This window comes from Hyalella azteca, unplaced genomic scaffold (assembly GCF_000764305.2).
Source record: "Hyalella azteca isolate HAZT.00-mixed unplaced genomic scaffold, Hazt_2.0.2 contig13311, whole genome shotgun sequence".
NCBI classification, from domain to species: domain Eukaryota; kingdom Metazoa; phylum Arthropoda; class Malacostraca; order Amphipoda; family Hyalellidae; genus Hyalella; species Hyalella azteca.
In genome coordinates, this window is record NW_025943239.1 from 58,964 (window position 1) to 76,870 (window position 17,907).

Sequence of the window (17,907 nt, forward strand, 5' to 3'; positions counted from 1 at the left end):
TATTATTCAGGTAGAAAGTTGTAAAAAGTACCAAAATAAAAAAATAAGCCTAAGTGTTTCATCGAAAACATTAAGTGAGAAAACCAAACAGACAGATTACATCCATTGTAGTCTTACAAAATTGCAGCAATAAATTTAGGAGCTGATAATAAGTCTATTAAAAAGTTTAAAAAGTGGATAGGTGACAACACTTCACTAACATTGGTGATAACCATCACTGTGGGTTGAGGTGGTAACAGAGGTACTATAAACCTAGAGTGCTCCTTCAAATCAAATGTTCATTGAATAATTTATGATATTAAAGCCATGCAATTTATGTGAATTTTACCCTTCTTATTTTGATGAATATCCCCACGAAATACATCGTGTCGAGCTGTATTCAGGTAAATCGCTGCAGCAAAAGAATTGCTTGCGAATACACACGCAAGTAATTTAACAAAAACATTAAATAAATGATTCAGTAATCTTACCTTCTTTTGTTCCAAAGAGCAAATAAAATATGACCCTTCCTGCTAAAAATCATAATCAATTCCAAGAAGCGCGAGACTCGAAGGCGGCAATGCTTTGTGGCGCAGCAGGCGCATAACTTATCACGAGGACGTCGCGAGATTGTGCGCTGTGACAGACTGTCTTCAAAACGACGTTGATGAACGATCACGCCGAGCGATGCGTCACGCTTTCGTAAGCAAAACCTAAGCACGCCTTACTTAAGGCTCTGAGCCAATACTTTCAAAAAAGTTAAGAGATCGTAAGTTCATCGGCCAATCATTGACGGCCTTTCAGGCAAAACCCTCCAATCATGGACAAGAAAATAGAGCGTAAGTACTTACGTTCACTTAGCGAATTTTGAAAGTATGGCCCCTGGTTCACAAAAATAATATATATATATATACCACCAGATATTGGATCACAGTTTGTGAACAAGTCGAAATTCCAGCTGAGGACCCAAACAGTTAATTGATTACTGAAAAAGTTTACAGCGATGGTATTCAAATTCTGGAACCCACGCTTATTTGAAATCCAAATAATGTACCAATATTGGTAGAAAAAATATACAAAGCCATAAATTTTCAGATCTACATTTGAATGATAAAGTTTTAGAAATACATTTTGCCTAATAAAGTGGTAAAACTATAATTTAAATCAAAAAATCTCAAGCAAATTGTTATATTATCATTGAAAAATATTGAAAGGCGTTTAGAAACATCAATCTGGAACTTCAATAAAACCAGCATAAATGACTAAAATTACACAAAAAAAAATTAAAATCTAAATTGCCAGATAAACGGGCTACGGTAGTCAAAAACCTGTCAATTGACAATTTCAAGCAAATTAGAACTATAGGCGTCTTTGAGACAAGTTTTCGCTCACAAAATATGCAGCGATTACATGTTCTCTTAATCTGAGGCCTCAGAGGCGGAGCTCTAAATTTTAAATCGCTTTCAGACACAAGAACATCGCATTCTTAATCGCGGAGGTGCATAATTAAATGGGTTGGCCGGTGAAGCAAGACTTCAGAACGGTAACTCCTTTCACGGTGTTCGGCCAATCTCATGAAGAACTTATTAGTAAAATAGTAGCAATAGTAAACTTTCGAATACCATTCCACGAACCGCGAGAAGTAACCAATTTTAAATTATTTACGAAGAATATATGTAAGTTAACATTCGGAAAATATTTCATGACTGCGGACTTAGCTTCCAATGCAAGCTTAAGTAAAAAGTTAAATAAATGATTTTTCAGTCTCAGGAACAACTTCTGAATAAATCATGGGAATTAACCTCTTTGTATGAGTAGATAAAAGGTTCGTCGGAAATCCATTAAAATGAAACATATTAAGAATAAGGTCAATTTCAGAATTCATAGCATGAAAGCTACGGTGTATCAATGTCTGAATCCCGTTCAATTTAAAGCGAAATGGACAAAAGCTCATACAAGAACCATTGAATTTCGGTTTCGGTAGACAGAATTCTGAAAGCAACCGTTAGATTTGAATACTTTGCAATCGAGAAACGACAAACGAGCTCTAACGATAACTTTAACGATGAATTTTCCACATTCATTGCTAAGCAATGAAGTAAAAAATAATGGTGTAAACATTATTAATGCATCATTATATAAATTTGAGCTTGAAAGTATGTGTTCTAAACTGGACTGCCAATTAAGAGACTTCGTGAAATCGTATGAAATTATTGGAAACGTGGAACCACGGTGAAGACCTGTCCCCAAATTTTCAATTTGTGCCAGCAACTAGGAAAATGTTCAAAACTAATAATTCTAATTATATTTTAAGACTTGCGTTTCAGATCAATGCCTGATCTGAAATGTTTCTCCTTAAATAGTTTGTGATCCAAGCAAATCTAAGATTCATTTAAATGAAGTTAGTCAAATTTCGGGATTAAAATCCGTAGACTACCTGCTACTTCTTTTCTAATCTTAGCTCGGATCCTTTAATTTCAAGTACATCTCAACTGAAATCCATGTTACTTGCTCACAGCGAAGCATGTGAAGGTATGAAGAATTCACGATCATCATACTGTAAAATAGTTTCCGTATATGCTGTACATTTTTACCATAAACGTGTAAATAATCTTTGCTAAAAAATCGGAAGTTATAGATAAATGAGTTACATGTAAAATATTATTTAGCAAAAATAAACTTTTCCTTACCAACAGCATTATGTAGAGATTGAGCCGGCCGTTGGAATTGAACAGATCGAATTGCAGTATCCCAGTCTGCCCTGTTAACTGCGCTGTTATTACACCGTAACTACGACACAGCGACTAACTGCCCCTTGCCAATTACGTACACTGATGGTAATTGGGGTCCCAGAGCAATGCTGTCACGCGTCTGTATTATAGGCTTAGATCTGGGATATATAGCTATAATGGGCCTATAGGGAGAGCAAACAATCCAGAAAGTTCACGAATCCATGCTCCTACCATGATAATAGGTAATTGAGTAATCAATTTACAATTTCATTTTTTATGCGAGTGTTTACAAGCGGTCCAATCACTGTGACTCCTATCACAAAGTTTTTTCGAATGGTGAGCAGCGACCTACGACAGGGATAAATGATAGTGAGTTATATTTATGCCAGAAAAATTTCTGTTCGAAAATCGACATTGACAAATGAGGTGCAGTCAAATAACGTAAGATGGGATTCAAGAAATTGGATAAAATAGGAGTGTAGCCGCCATTTTCCCTTTTTCTGAAACTTGTAGCTGTAGAATTAGCCTACTCGACGCAGTTGATTTCACAAGCCTCACAGCTTCATTGTTAGCCCTTGATATACGGATGCCTGCACTACCAGGGGAACCAAGCTATTCGGTTCGTTCGATTTATCGTTTATTTTCGTGAATTATTGATTATCCTGTTGAATTATTGCTTTATCTTGGTTCATATATTTCATGTAATTAGCGTATATTTTGTCTTGTATATATTTCTTATGTATATTTGTAATTTCCTTTCTAGAAACCGTACATCATGGAATACTCGTTTTTTATCCTGCTATGATGGCGCGTCTATGAATAGTTCGGTAAACGTTCCCAAAGGACTAGCCAACAAGAAAGTCCTTTACAAGGAGTGTTAAAAAATTTCTGGCCAGTGTGATAACACTGGCCAGAAATGAGGGCAAAGTATAAAGAACAATAAAACTCTGAACTGAATGTACGTAGGAGATAGTGAATGACTTATTATTAATGTGACAGTTATTAACATTGGCAACTCGAAGATACAAAGGAATGAATGAACTGAAGCAAATGCAAGCAAACACGAAATGAGCAAGTAAAATAAGATGCGTTTAAAAATTACTTTTTAAAGACAACACTTTTGAACAATCCAGTGTCTTGGATGTTACATACGTACAATGAATTTCTAATTTTATTTTCAAATATTAAAAAAATTATTTTTCAAAAATTATTTAAGATATAAAAATTTTGTATATTATCAAAATTATTTATTATGTCAACTGATTCATGCATTGTCTCAGACTTTATGCAATTGTGCAAAATTTCAGATCGATTGGACAGGTAAAATTGTGTCATATATGGATTATAAGATTTGTAGCAGACAAAATTATTTATAATTTTTTTAATGAATTTTTTTAATTTATAAAATTATTTATTCTGTCAATTGATTAGTGCATTGTCTCCAACTTTACGCAAGAGTGTAAAATTTCAGATCGATTGGACAGGTAGAAGTGTGTCAAATATCGATAATAAGATTTGTAGCTGACAAAATTACTTTTAATTTTGTAATATTGAAAATTTTTTTAATAATAAAATCATTTATTCTGTCAAGTGATTCATGCATTGTCTTCAACTTTTTGCAAGTGTGCCAAATTTCAGATCGATTGGGCAGATAGAAGTGTGTTAAATATCGATTATAAGATTTGTAGCAGACAGATCGATAAACAAACAACAAGAAGTTAAGTTAAAGAGAAGTGTTGTAGTAACAATTGGCAGCGAGATAAGGAATGGGTGAGGAAACGTGGTTGACTAAAATAGTCATAAGCATGAATGAATGAAGAGTGACATTGCGAGCAGAGTGCCATGGTGCGTATGGTTGACTAAAATAGTCATAAGCATGAATGAATAAAGAGTGACATTGCGAGCAAGGATTAATGGTGCGTATGGATGACTAAAATAGTCATCAGCGTGAATGAATGAAGAGTGACATTGCGAGCAGAGTTCCATGGTGCGTATGGAGAACGAGCGCCACTTTTTTTGGCTGATGGAATTGCCGTCATGATGAGGGGCTTAGGGAACGATACCCAGCGTCCATATGCGCCAATGGATTGCCTCATAGATCGTCCCTCTGGGATGGATATCCTCAAAACTTGAAAAACGTGAAACGACTTCCGGGAGGGAGAACTGAAAATTTCTAGAGTCCATTCGGATTGATGAAAAAATTTGGAATGCAGTCGGGTGGAGAGTAAATATTATTGCGATGGAAATACAGCACTGAAAAATTCAATCCCTTGTTTTGCTTTAATCAATTGAATCGCCGGTTTTTAAATTAAACGGGACTGATACAGATTTAGAAGTCAACAGAATAATGAAGATTTTACAGAAAAGAATAATGAAGCTCACGCAGGTGTGACTATTTTTAACGGTTGTTCTCAAATACAAATAATCGCTGTTACAAATACTGTACCGTTATAAGAAAATCCTATAAAAATAGGTCAAAATTTTCAGTAAAACTTAATTTATATTTAAAATCCAACGAAAATTTTCGAGGGACTTTAGATTTTTTATAGCCTAGAACATGAAATGATAAGCGGAGTTCATCTCCATGTAGGAAACACTAGTATGGACTAGCACACTAGGAAACACTAGGAAAACAATAGGATGAATTAGCACACTAGGAAACACTAGGAAAACAATAGGATGAATTAGCACACTAGGAAAATACTAGAATGGACTAGCACACTATATAGGAAATATTAGGAAACACTAGGATGGACTAGCACACTAGGAAACACTAGGAAAACAATAGGATGGACTAGCACACTAGGAAACACTAGGAAAACAATAGGATGGACTAGCACACTAGGAAACACTAGGAAAATACTAGAATGGACTAGCACACTAGATAGGAAACATTGGGAAACACTAAGAAAATACTAGAATGGACTGGCACACTAAGAAACACTAGGAAAACACTAGGATGGAATAGCACACTAGGAAACACTAGGAAAAATACTAGAATGGACTAGCACACTATATAGGAAACATTGGGAAACACTAGGATAGACTGGCACACTGGAAAACACTAAGAAAATACTAGAATGGACTGGCACACTAGGAAACACTAGGAAAACACTAGGATGGACTAGCACACTAGGAAAACACTAGGAAAACATTAGGATTGACTGGCACGCTAAGAAACACTAGAAAACACTAGAATGGACTAGAACACTAGGAAACACTAGGAAAACATTAGGATGGACTGGCACACTAGGAAACACCAGGAAAACACTAGAATGGACTAGCACACTAGGAAAACACTAGGAAAACGTTAGGATTGACTGGCACGCTAAGAAACACTAGAATACACTAGAATGGACTAGAACACTAGGAAAAACTAGGAAAACATTAGAATGGACTGGCACGCTAAGAAACAATAGAGAACACTAGAATGGACTAGCACACTAGGAAAACACTAGGAAACACTAGAATGGACTAGAACACTAGGAAACACTAGGAAATCATTAGGATGGACTGGCACGCTAAGAAACAATAGAGAACACTAGAATGGACTAGCACACTAGGAAATCACTAGGAAACATTAGGATGGACTGGCGTAAATTTCTTCGAAGGCGTCGTTTTTTCTGCGGCTTGGCCTAATCGGCCGACCCAATAGATTGACAATACCAAATGATCCTGAGTATTGGCCGAACGAATGGGACGAAAGGACTGGTCCAATAGATTGGCTAAATAAGGTGGCACAAAAGATTGCAAAATAAATAGCCATGGATTGGCCAGAGGATTGCAATAGATGGCACCAATGCATCGGAGCTGTTGCTTTGCTTGCCTTCACTCACGATGAGCCTGTGACATTTTCTCTTCTTTTGCTGCCACACAAGAGCGCCTTGAATATTATTAAACCATAAACAGTTATTGTTGCTTCTTAAATTATTAATGGCAGAGGCCCCCATGTTTATGAGAATAGAATTTATTAACATGTATCAATGCAACACACATAAACATTCGAATAAATAATTTTATTCTTATGAATGATTAATACAGTGATTTGAAGTGTGATTTCAGTGTGTGACAGTGATTTATATATTAAATTTCAAGTTAAATAAGTTATTTAATTGCGCAAGAGTTTCCCATGGTTAGCAGCATTCGTTCACTGAAATAAATTCTCAACAACGCAGCAAAAAGACGAAAAAAACAAACAATAGCATAAATGTTTTGTTGTGGGCACTGCGTTATAAATCATAAAGCTGGCTTGAGAATAGCGCATCCGTTCCATAAAGCAGAGTGCCACGCATGAGTGACAAGCGTGCAGAAAACAGTGCCGCATAAACAGAGTGCCACGAATGAGTGCCGAGCGTGCAGCAAACAGTGCCGCATAAACAGAGTGCCACGCATGAGTGCCGAGCGTGCAACAAACAGGGCGCGCATAAACTGAGTGTCACGCATGAGTGCCGAGCGTGCAACAAACAGGGCCGCATAAACAGAGTGCCACGCATGAGTGCCGAGCGTGCAACAAACAGGGCCGCATAAACAGAATGTCACGCATGTATGAAGCAGAGAAGGAATAATTTGCATCGCGATTCTAATTTGATTTTGGTGATTTAGAGGAAAATTTCGAGTATTGCAGTTTAGAAGACTACGAACCTATTTATGCGAAGAATAGCTTTTTGATAAATATAATCGGTCTACCGTTAGCCGTGCTGTGGATAGTTGATGACTGCGATACGTTCTGCGCAGTAATTTAGGGAATAGAAAACGGTGCAGTACCACAGTTCAGATATGCATGGCTTATCAGCAGTGGTCGCAGTTAACAACAACCGAGTTAATAATAAAGCACTGAACATTATAAAGTACGTGTGCTCAGTGCTGTGGTATTCAGTATTTGATGCCGGAGAAGTGATTAGTCAGTGCAGTGATGAGTAGCATTCAGTGCAGTGTTACGTAGTATCAAGGGCTGCAGTCTTTAGTGCAGTAGTGGAACAGCGTTGCGATGTTCAATGTTTAATGCTGCAGTATAGATGAATGTGGTGGTGTGGCAGCGCTGAATGCCGTAGCACAGTAGTGTTCAGTGCAGTAGTACAGTACAGTAGCGTTGAGCGCAGTAGTACAGTAGCGTTGAGTGCAGTATTACAGTAGCGTTGAGTTCAGTAGTACAGTAGTGTTGAGTGCAGTAGTACAGTAGTATTGAGTGCAGTAGTACAGTAGTATTGAGTGCAGTAGTACAGTAGTATTGAGTGCAGTAGTACAGTAGTATTGAGTGCAGTNGTGGTGAGTGTGGTGCTTCCTGAGGGTGGTGAGTGTGGTGCTTCCTGAGGGTGGTGAGTGTGGTGCTTCCTGAGGGTGGTGAGTGTGGTGCTTCCTGAGGGTGGTGAGTGAGGTAGCTGGCTATGAGTGGTGAGTGTGGTGCTGTTGAGGGTGGTGAGTGTGGTGCTGTTGAGGGTGGTGAGTGTGATGCTTTCTGAGGGTGGTGAGTGTGGTGCTTCCTGATAGTAGTGAGTTTAGTGCTTGTTATGAGTGGCCATAAGACATACACAGCACCAGCAGCCGATACATCAGCCATGTGTGGGTGGCCATAAGACATACACAGCGTCAGTAGCCGATAAATCAGCCATGTGTGGGCCATAAGAAATACACAGCACCAGGAGCCGATACATCAGCCATGTGTGGACCATAAGACATAGACGTCGTTAGCTCAGCTCGGTCTATTGGCTCGCAGCTCAGCCCTGATGTGCTTGTTGACTGCAAGTGATGGCAGGGGCGCGAGACTCGGAAGCCAGCGAAGCCTGGAGAATACAAGAGAGGACCGAAGACCGAGCAGCCCGAGGACCAAGAACCAAGTAGACCGAGGACCAAGTAGACCGAAGACCAAGCAGCCCGAGGACCAAGAACCAAGTAGAACGAGGACCAAGTAGACCGAGGACCAAGTAGACCGAGGACCAAGTAGACCGAGGACCAAGTAGACCGAGGATCAAGCAGCCCGAGGACCAAGAACCAAGTAGACCGAGGACCAAGCAGCCCGAGGATCAAGAACCAAGTAGACCGAGGACCAAGCAGCTCGAGGACCAAGAACCAAGTAGACCGTGGACCAAGTAGATCAAGGACTAAGTAGATGGAGGAGGACCAAGTAGACCTAGGACCAAGTAGATCGAGGACCAAGTACACCGAGGACCAAGTAGACCGAGGCCAAGTAGACCAAGGACCAAGTTGACCGAGGACCAAGTAGACCGAGGACCAAGCAGCCCGAGGACCAAGAACCAAGTAGACCGAGGACCAAGTAGACCGAGTACCAAGTAGACCGAGGACCAAGTAGACCGAGGATCAAGCAGCCCGAGGACCAAAAACCAAGTAGACCGAGGACCAAGCAGACCGAGGACCAAGCAGCCCGAGGTTCAAGAACCAAGTAGACCGAGGACCAAGCAGCTCGAGGACCAAGAACCAGTAGACCGAGGACCAAGTAGACCGAGGATCAAGCAGCCCGAGGACCAAAAACCAAGTAGACCGAGGACCAAACAGACCGAGGACCAAGCAGCCCGAGGTTCAAGAACCAAGTAGACCGAGGACCAAGCAGCTCGAGGACCAAGAACCAGTAGATCGAGGACCAAGTAGACCTAGGACCAAGTAGATCGAGGACCAAGTAGACCGAGGACCAAGTAGACCGAGGCCAAGTAGACCGAGGACCAAGTAGACCGAGGACCAAGTAGACGGAGGACCAAGTAGACCGAGGACCAAGTAGACCAAAGACCGAGGGATCGAGATGGCGGGAGAATAAAATGGTTCTGGGAAAACAAAACAAGTTACCGAAGTTCGGTAACTTAGCAGACGATAAAAATATTACTTAGCCACTCATTGGCTAATTATGGACCGTAACCGAACTTAATGAATATAGAAAAGGGAAAAGGCTAAGAAGTAGCCAGAGGAAAGGAAAAGAATGGTGAATGACTGCTCTGCAGAAATTCAGTACAAAATACATTATGTTATGTTTTTAATGGGTGTTTTTTCATCGACGCGTAGTGAGTAATATTCTTACAATTAGCTTTGACACGAAACATAAATTTATTTCATTTAATTTTTCATTTATTTCGAAACTTTACACACCCTACCACTCGTTCCTCATTTGTTTACGTAGTGTCATCAAAAGGGTAGAAGCCCACGCCAAATCGCTATAGCATTAACTTCAGGAAGACTAAAAGCACGGGATCGAAGCGACTCTCAAAGAATGACCGCCAGATGGCGACCAAATGGCCTTGTTTACGTTTGTGCCAGTCGAGGGTCTTCCTGGAGGACGCTTGAGAGCGGGGTGCTGGCCATGAAATGCATTTATTTTACTGCTCCAAAATGGCGCGCAACTTATGATCTGCCACTACAAGAGATTCCGAGAAGATCAACAGCCTGGTAAGTATATAGTTGGTGTTTGGACGGGAAGGCGTGGGGTGTTTGTAGTCTGCTGAGAATATTCGAATTTTGCGAACACGCGTCGGGACACGAGATTTTGACGTTATAAATGCATGGAAATATCGCTGGTTATTGCAGGTTTTGGTGAAACGAAGCAGGGGCAATCATAATGAGTTCAGATACCGGTTATCTAAAATTTATGTTGGTAACGAGGTTTTGTAGTACATTAGTCAGAAATATTGAAATTAAATTACATGATCTTCATAAATGACAAAAGATTTAACCTACTACATTGGATTAAATAAGATAAAACAACGTAAATGAAATTAGAATTCCTTGTTGAACTAATTAGTTATTATTTTTCCACGATCACGATGATAAGAATTTTCGTATTATCGATACAGTTCTTTACGAAATAAGGTTTTTCAGTCAAAAATTTCGGATTAAAAAGTCAGGAATGATAAGCGCTCGACGTTAGTTATTCTTATCATGCAACCGGTGATACCGTGATAATGAATATCAAAAACTAAATGGAAACTAGATGAATAATAACTTATGACGATTTCGAATACATTTTTTGAAAGCACAAAATTCTATTTGATCATAATATAGGACCATATTTTACGATAAAAGTGAGATTATAAACTGAAAATAAAAATATTCAACTGTAATAAACTGTTTGTTCTGTTTTGAGTATTTTGCAATGTAATTTTGTTCAAAAAAGTTGTACAACGCTTCCTTTTTCACTCTAACGATAATTACTCTGGGTGTGCATCTGGCGTATAGTCTCAGAACCAAAAAAATTTCACGTATCTCTGAAGTGTGAAATAATTTATTGAATTGCTTCTTACAGTAAATAACTATACGGTTCTTTTAGTCGCAGTTGAACAAAACGGTAGAAACACCCGACAGGAATGAACCCAAGAATATCGTGGTTGCCCAAACACATCTCCTGAAGCGTCCAAGCATACGCAAGTCTCACAAGAAAATAAAATCAGCTCGTACCATAAGTCATGTATGATCTGGCGGGCGTCAGCAACAGCATCTCGTACTCATTGCCTACTGACGTCTGACGCAAGACTGACTGCTGGAAAATGTCTGGAAATGGCTCCAGGGTGGCGAGAAATAAGTCCAAGTCCCAGATAAATGGCTGCAGAGAAATGGTCTAGTGTTTGTTGGACGCGCCAAGTGAGGAAAATATTGCCGCTGTCGACACGATGCTGCAGCACAAATGATTGATGCTCAAGCTGCAGTTTTGTGGGGTAAGAACAGACGGTTCCTTACGTTCTACAACACGAGACTTAGTTCAATTTAGCTCCTTGTTCTGACTGCATGAAAAGAGTTTAGGAGCCGAGTATTCTGGAGCCATTATTAACGTGCATTCAAATTAGATTATGAACTTGCCGACTTGCACGGACAGTTTTTGATTTTACGGAAAAGATAATTAGGAGGTATAAATCGTTATTTTTTCTTGAAGAACCCAAAACGTGTAATTTTTGTGTTTTTGAACGTAATAAATTATTTTAGTTTTGGAAATCAAAGTTGTATATATTGATGAATGTCTGAATCACACAAAAAACAAACAAACGTGTTTGTTCATCAAGTTCATCAAACCGCAGTACTTTTTTTAGACATTTCTATCTTGTTTTAAGATATTTTATTCGGTGAAGTAATTAATATTGATAGTTAAATAGCAATTGTCCATTCATCAATGTGAACGAACAAGTGCTTTTGGTGTTTCCAAGGTATATAGAAGCGAAATGTTCCTTGCATATGTTCCCTTCTTTAGAAGTCTGAAGGCATGTGAGGCTAAAAGTTTCCCGGATCCAGCAAGCCTAAAGGCCAGACTTTTATACGTCATTAGCTTTTATTCTGGGCAGTTCCTAGGCTCGGAATTGTTTAAAGCCACGCAAATAGGGTTGCTTAGAACCGGCAACACCGGGATTTGGATTCAAGGCCCACAACCGAATTCGTCGAGCAATCGTGAAATTCAACTTCGTTCGTAAACCTGGGATAAGGCTTTTTGATCTAGAATATAGAAGCATTTCCTTTAATTTAAATTTTGCTTTATATAAATAAGAAATATGTCATAATCATAAAAACATTGTTTGGTTACAGAAATTGCAAATATGTGATGCGAATTATTGTTTTCGTATTGTTTTCGTCCCTCTCATTTCACGAGCTCCATTTATATAAGAAATTATTTCACTATTATTACTAATATTTTTCATGTGTACTCGATATTAATTCTCAAAAAGTATCCATGTCTCGAATTTAAGATATTTTTTAGTGTTTATTTTAGCGGCCAAGGTAAAGGTTAACAATGACGCTAAAAAACATAAACAATCTTAAACTTTTCAGTCGTTTTGCGCGACTTGATGAATGCGACACTGAGAATCAGAATGCATGGCAATTACAACCGAGATGAAATGTGTGCCTAATTTTCCAGTGTGACATCGGAGCCTCAGTAAAGTCATCAGGGCAATGATTGCTTGGCCTCTAACTTGCTGCAATTATATCGTCAAGAAGACCTTGATTGCATGATTGCATAATTTAATCAATTTAAAAGAGCCCTCGTTGAAGCAATGAAATTTAATTACTTCTTCTCTACTATCAAGTCGAACGTTAAATAGGAAGCCAGGACAAATAAAACGCAAAAGTAGATAAATTTTGTTGCACGGAAAATATTTTCTATGTTTTAATAATTCGACCAAACTGTACTGATTGTAATTCGTGGTAAGAGGACGAACGCCTATGATTAGATTTTGAATTTTGAAAGAGACATCCCTGACAAGCAATAATGACAACAGCAATATCAACTACGACAAAAGTTCTATTAACACGTCCTTAACAATAGTTTACCAATCAGTAATGTTCAATGAAATTTAATAATATCTTATAATTTTCAATACCAGTGTAATAATCTAATAATAATTATAATTATCTCACCGTGACCAAGAACATGGTGACTTAATTATAGAGTCCGTTGATGATGGAAGACTCCGAAGGGCTGCTATATATATAGGCATGCGCTTAGGAACGAAGTCTTTAAAGTTAAATGACCCCAGACATTAGACCAGCGATCGTACGGCAAAGTCACTACCATAAATGAAAGGACGAATAAAACTTGGAAATGAACACAAAAAGAAGTATAAATAATACTTCAATAATATAGATATATTCCCAGAAATACTTGTCAAAAGACACTCGACATTAATTTTCACGCTGATCTTCTTCGTTATATGAACTTGGCAATCTCTGATTCATTCAGTTAATATGTGTCACATGGAGCCTTTATGCACTTAAAAAAGTAAGAAGAAAGTTGGAATTAGCAATGATCGATAATATAAGAATAAGACTCGAAACATTTTACGATAAACTAAGGACGAGCCTGATTGACATTTTTCAAGATTTTTAATTGATTTAATGGGCACAAAGTATGAATGGCTGATGGTCCTGGCTAAATAGAGTTCATGCCAGAGGAGAAATGAAAGCAAGGCTAAATGAAAGTAACGTCAAACAATATCTGAAATCCTCTATTATACTGACTGGTAATGAACCTTTGCATGACACTGGGTTCCCTATCAAGGAAATGACAGTCTAATGCAAGATTTTAGAATTTATTTTAATTGAAATACTTATATGAAAACGACAGTAATTTTACAAATATTTTCAAGAAATTTAGTCGCTTATATATGGTTAGTGCGTGACAAGATTGAGGTGTCAGGACGTAAAATATAGTCTTAATAGGTTGAAAGCAGCCTGTAAGACCACTATTTGATTTCAGAAACTTATATGTATGCGAAGTAAAATTCGCTGAGAAGAGAATGCCACTATTGTTAAAATGCGTGTATACCGAACTTTGAGCAAGGAACTTTCAAGAAATTGAATGAAGTTAATAAACTTCAGATTCAGTCATGCGTTGTTCGATTAACGAAACAGTCATTTCGAAAATATTGGTGAAATTTTTCCCGTTATTCAATATTGCATTAAAATTTGAAGTTCCACTCGGGAACTATTGCAGTTTAAAGTTTGAGAATGCATTTCGCAAACTTCCAGTATTTAATTATGCCGTTCCTTGCCCACAAAATTCTAATTGGAATCCATCTAGTTCTCTTCAACTTGAAGGCAGTCAGATTTTCACCGGAACCCGAGACAGCCAGATAAATTTTCCGTGTTTACGAAGCAATCAGTAACGCGACGAACTAGTTTATTCTGAACCGCGCTGAGCCTGTTAATATTGTTAATTTTAGAGTGGCCTGTATTAGTTGACAAGGAAGTCCTCTTGAAAAGACCTGCACTCGGTTGCAAGAGAGGTCCACTTAGAGTGACCTGCACTGGTATACAAGGTAGGTCCAGCTGGTGTGACCTGCACTGGTACACAAGGGAGGTACTCTTAGAGTGACCTGCACTCGGTTGCATGAGAGGTTCACTTAGTGTGACCTGTACTGGTATACAAGAGAAGTCCACTTAGAGTGACCTGCACTTGTATACAAGAGAGGTCCTCTTAGAGTGACCTGCACTGGTATACAAGGTAGGTCCACTTAGAGTGACCTTCACTGGTATACAAGGGAGGTACTCTTAGAGTGACCTGCACTCGTTTGCATGAGAGGTCCACTTACTGTGACCTACACTCGTTTGCAAGAGAGGTCCACTTAGAGTGACCTGCACTCGTTCACTCGTCAGGATCTCCCTCAGTTTGAAGCTCCGAGGCTTGATTGTAAGTGAATATGGAGTGGAGGCAAAGGCTTTCACTTCAGTGCTCTGCACTTGTAAATTGCGCTCGACATAGAAAAAGGATTTTCTTGACTTTCTAAAAATAATATTTATAGTTTATTTTTCTAAAATAATACTTAGTAATGAATAGGCGGCAAAAGTACCGATTATTATAAATTTTTATTTATTTTAAGTTTGCGTCAGCTCTAGAAGCAAATACTTCTGAATAATTCTTTATCGAATTTATCAGCGTATTTTATTTTAATTTATAGATTTATTAGACGAATGAACTATTTTCGGTTATTTTTCTCTTGGTTAACAGTTAGAAACATAGTTCAGCTAGAATTAAACGTATTTTGATTAAACTCTTCTTTATATATTTTCAGAAATCAACGTAGATTTTCTGTAGCAAGCTCTAAATTATAGTAGTGTAACATTTGAGTGCAGGAAAATGCCTTCTGCATCGAAGCAAACTACTGCAAGGATAAATTTTTAGAAACTCTTGATGTAACGTGCATAGTAATGCATTCATTGAAATCAGGTGGAAGAGGGCCATGCAAGTTGGTACCGGATAGCTTGAAGCTAACTTTATATAAGTGCCCCTGAAGAGCGGTCATCCTCACATCCATTTATAGGAAAGTGTGAATTAGTGAATTATTTCCGGAGGAGAATTTTGGCAAGCAGATCTCCATGCATTTCATTCGCATTTTGTTTATCGATTGCAATAAAAATGTTCAATTGGATATAAGTATTAAAATCACTTGTTTGCTTAAATCGCAAATTAACTAGGAATTTAAAAGCAAAAACAATACCACAAAAATTCACCATATCTTTAAAAGAGAAAACGTTTCGGAGTCCAGCTCCATCGTTCAATTGGAATTATAACATATAAATGGAATTATATCGGATAAATGGAATTATAACGGATAAATTTTACATCAGAAAAATCTCAACAGGATCCGCTCAAAGAAATGCGTAAATTTCTGGCGATTCTGTTTCATGGGCTATATATTTAAAGAACGTTAATCTTTTAGGAAAAATATGAATATCATTTTGGTTTAAATTGAAATTACAGAGTAATTTAATCGCAACAGTTAATGACCAGAGAATGTTTTATAATTTTCAAATAGTCTAACAATTCTTGAGATGACTTTGGTAGATCAAAAGGCAAGCCTAGCAAACTATAATAATATATTAACGACGTTTCGAATCTAGCAACATTCATTTTCAAGTTGAGAGAAGCATTGAATAGTTAAGTTATTATTTACTTACGTCCAACAAAATTACACTATTCAATGCTTCTCTTAACTTGAAGATGAATGTTGCTTCATTCCAAACGTCGTTAATATATTATTATTTGCTAGGCTTTCCTTTTGATCTCCCAACGTCATCTAAAAAATTGTTCGACTCCTTGAAAATTATAATGAATTCTCTGGTCATTAATTTTACGCATTTAGGCAAGAAAATTCTGTCATCTTATAATAGTAATTGTAAATTAATCATGCATGCCTCTGAAATATTATCAGAAAATATCAGGACATCATTTTGAAATGAGCAAGCAGCAAGTACATTTTTATCTTGTCCTTTCGTTTAAAATTAAAACTGCACTTCAGGGCAAATCACGGCATGAATATTTCCTTTAAGTCCCGTTGTTCAAAAATACAGCTCCTGGAAATTTTTGTTGTGCAGACAAGTCTCTTAATACCTCAGTTACGGGTTCAATGCCCGAACTACGCAGTCTCTCAACAGAAACGATCTCTCACTTTTAGAGCAAGAATCTCTCTAGCTTCAAAATGAATGAAGAGGTTTGGAATCGTGTAAGTGTTGTTCTCAAGGTACAATACCGCACGATATTAATTTTTATCATGTGAGATGATTTATTTACGTATTCCAGCAAAATAAAACAAACAAAAAACAGCACAAATAATATTATTGATCACACTATTAAAAGTCAAAGACCAGCATTTGCGGTGTTCTGATTGTGATCATATATATGTGACAAGTTTTGAATTTACAGTTTTCAGTATCATTTTCGGTTTACTCGGATCTATTGTGAAAAAAAAGGCAATTTGTAATGCATTGAAGTGAAATATACTGTCAACGAAGGCCTATTGCATGATTCATTGTAAAAAAAAACGTGCAGTCAGAACTCCTGAACAACCATAGTTTAATATTGTTTGTTGTTAAATGAAGAAGAGTTTATGATGAATTTGTCTAGTGTACTCTAATGTTAGTTGCATACAGACAGCATGCACTATGATGGAAAATTACTTACTTCTTGCTTATTAAAAAAAGCTGAAATTTACTGCAATCGTTCACGCCTCTTAATTTTTTAAAGCTATCATGTTCCGATTTTCTTACAGTGTCGATAAAAGTTGCTTAAAAACTGCGGTTCTTTTTGTTCACTGTTGAGGAAAATTTCCGAAGTTTTATTGTCGTTTTCTTTAGCATTCATGTCGGAAGTTTCAAGACCTTGCAAGAGTTTGTTTTCGTGGTAGTCCTATAAAGATATACTCTTAAGATGACTGCTGCAAAATTTTCGACATGTTTCTGCAATCGTGTAGAGGAATTTCGCCTTAGTTTCGACAACCGTGGGAGTTGTTTTGTTGCTTCAAGGAGATCTCAAAGTTTGCCTCTTCATCAAAGTCCAAAACACAAACTGGGCGGCTCGAGGTAAACTTTGCGAAAGCCTGTTATTGAAGCCCCAAAACAGACTCAAGTTAGGCCTTTGCAGCGCTATGTATATGCTGACGTTGCACTTTCCAAAGCCCTACACTAGATCGTTAAAGAAATGAATGCGCCCCTCGGCTTGCTTTATGTGCCATCTTGTACAGTATTATTTTTCCGACGCAAACAAGATACAAGCCAGGAGTACGTCGGATAAATAACAAAGCAGGTCCGTTAATAATAAATAACAGGTCTGTTATTGGTATTGGTCCTTTGTCTCTCCCATAGCTAAGAATGCTGGGAATTTTAATGATTAAATTTTTTTCCGGACCTGAAGCAGAACCAAGCCCGGGAATGAAGACCTCGAAACAAATAAAAAATTTGTGGATGTTTTTTTCATAGATTTTATTTGTTTGGCTCTCGA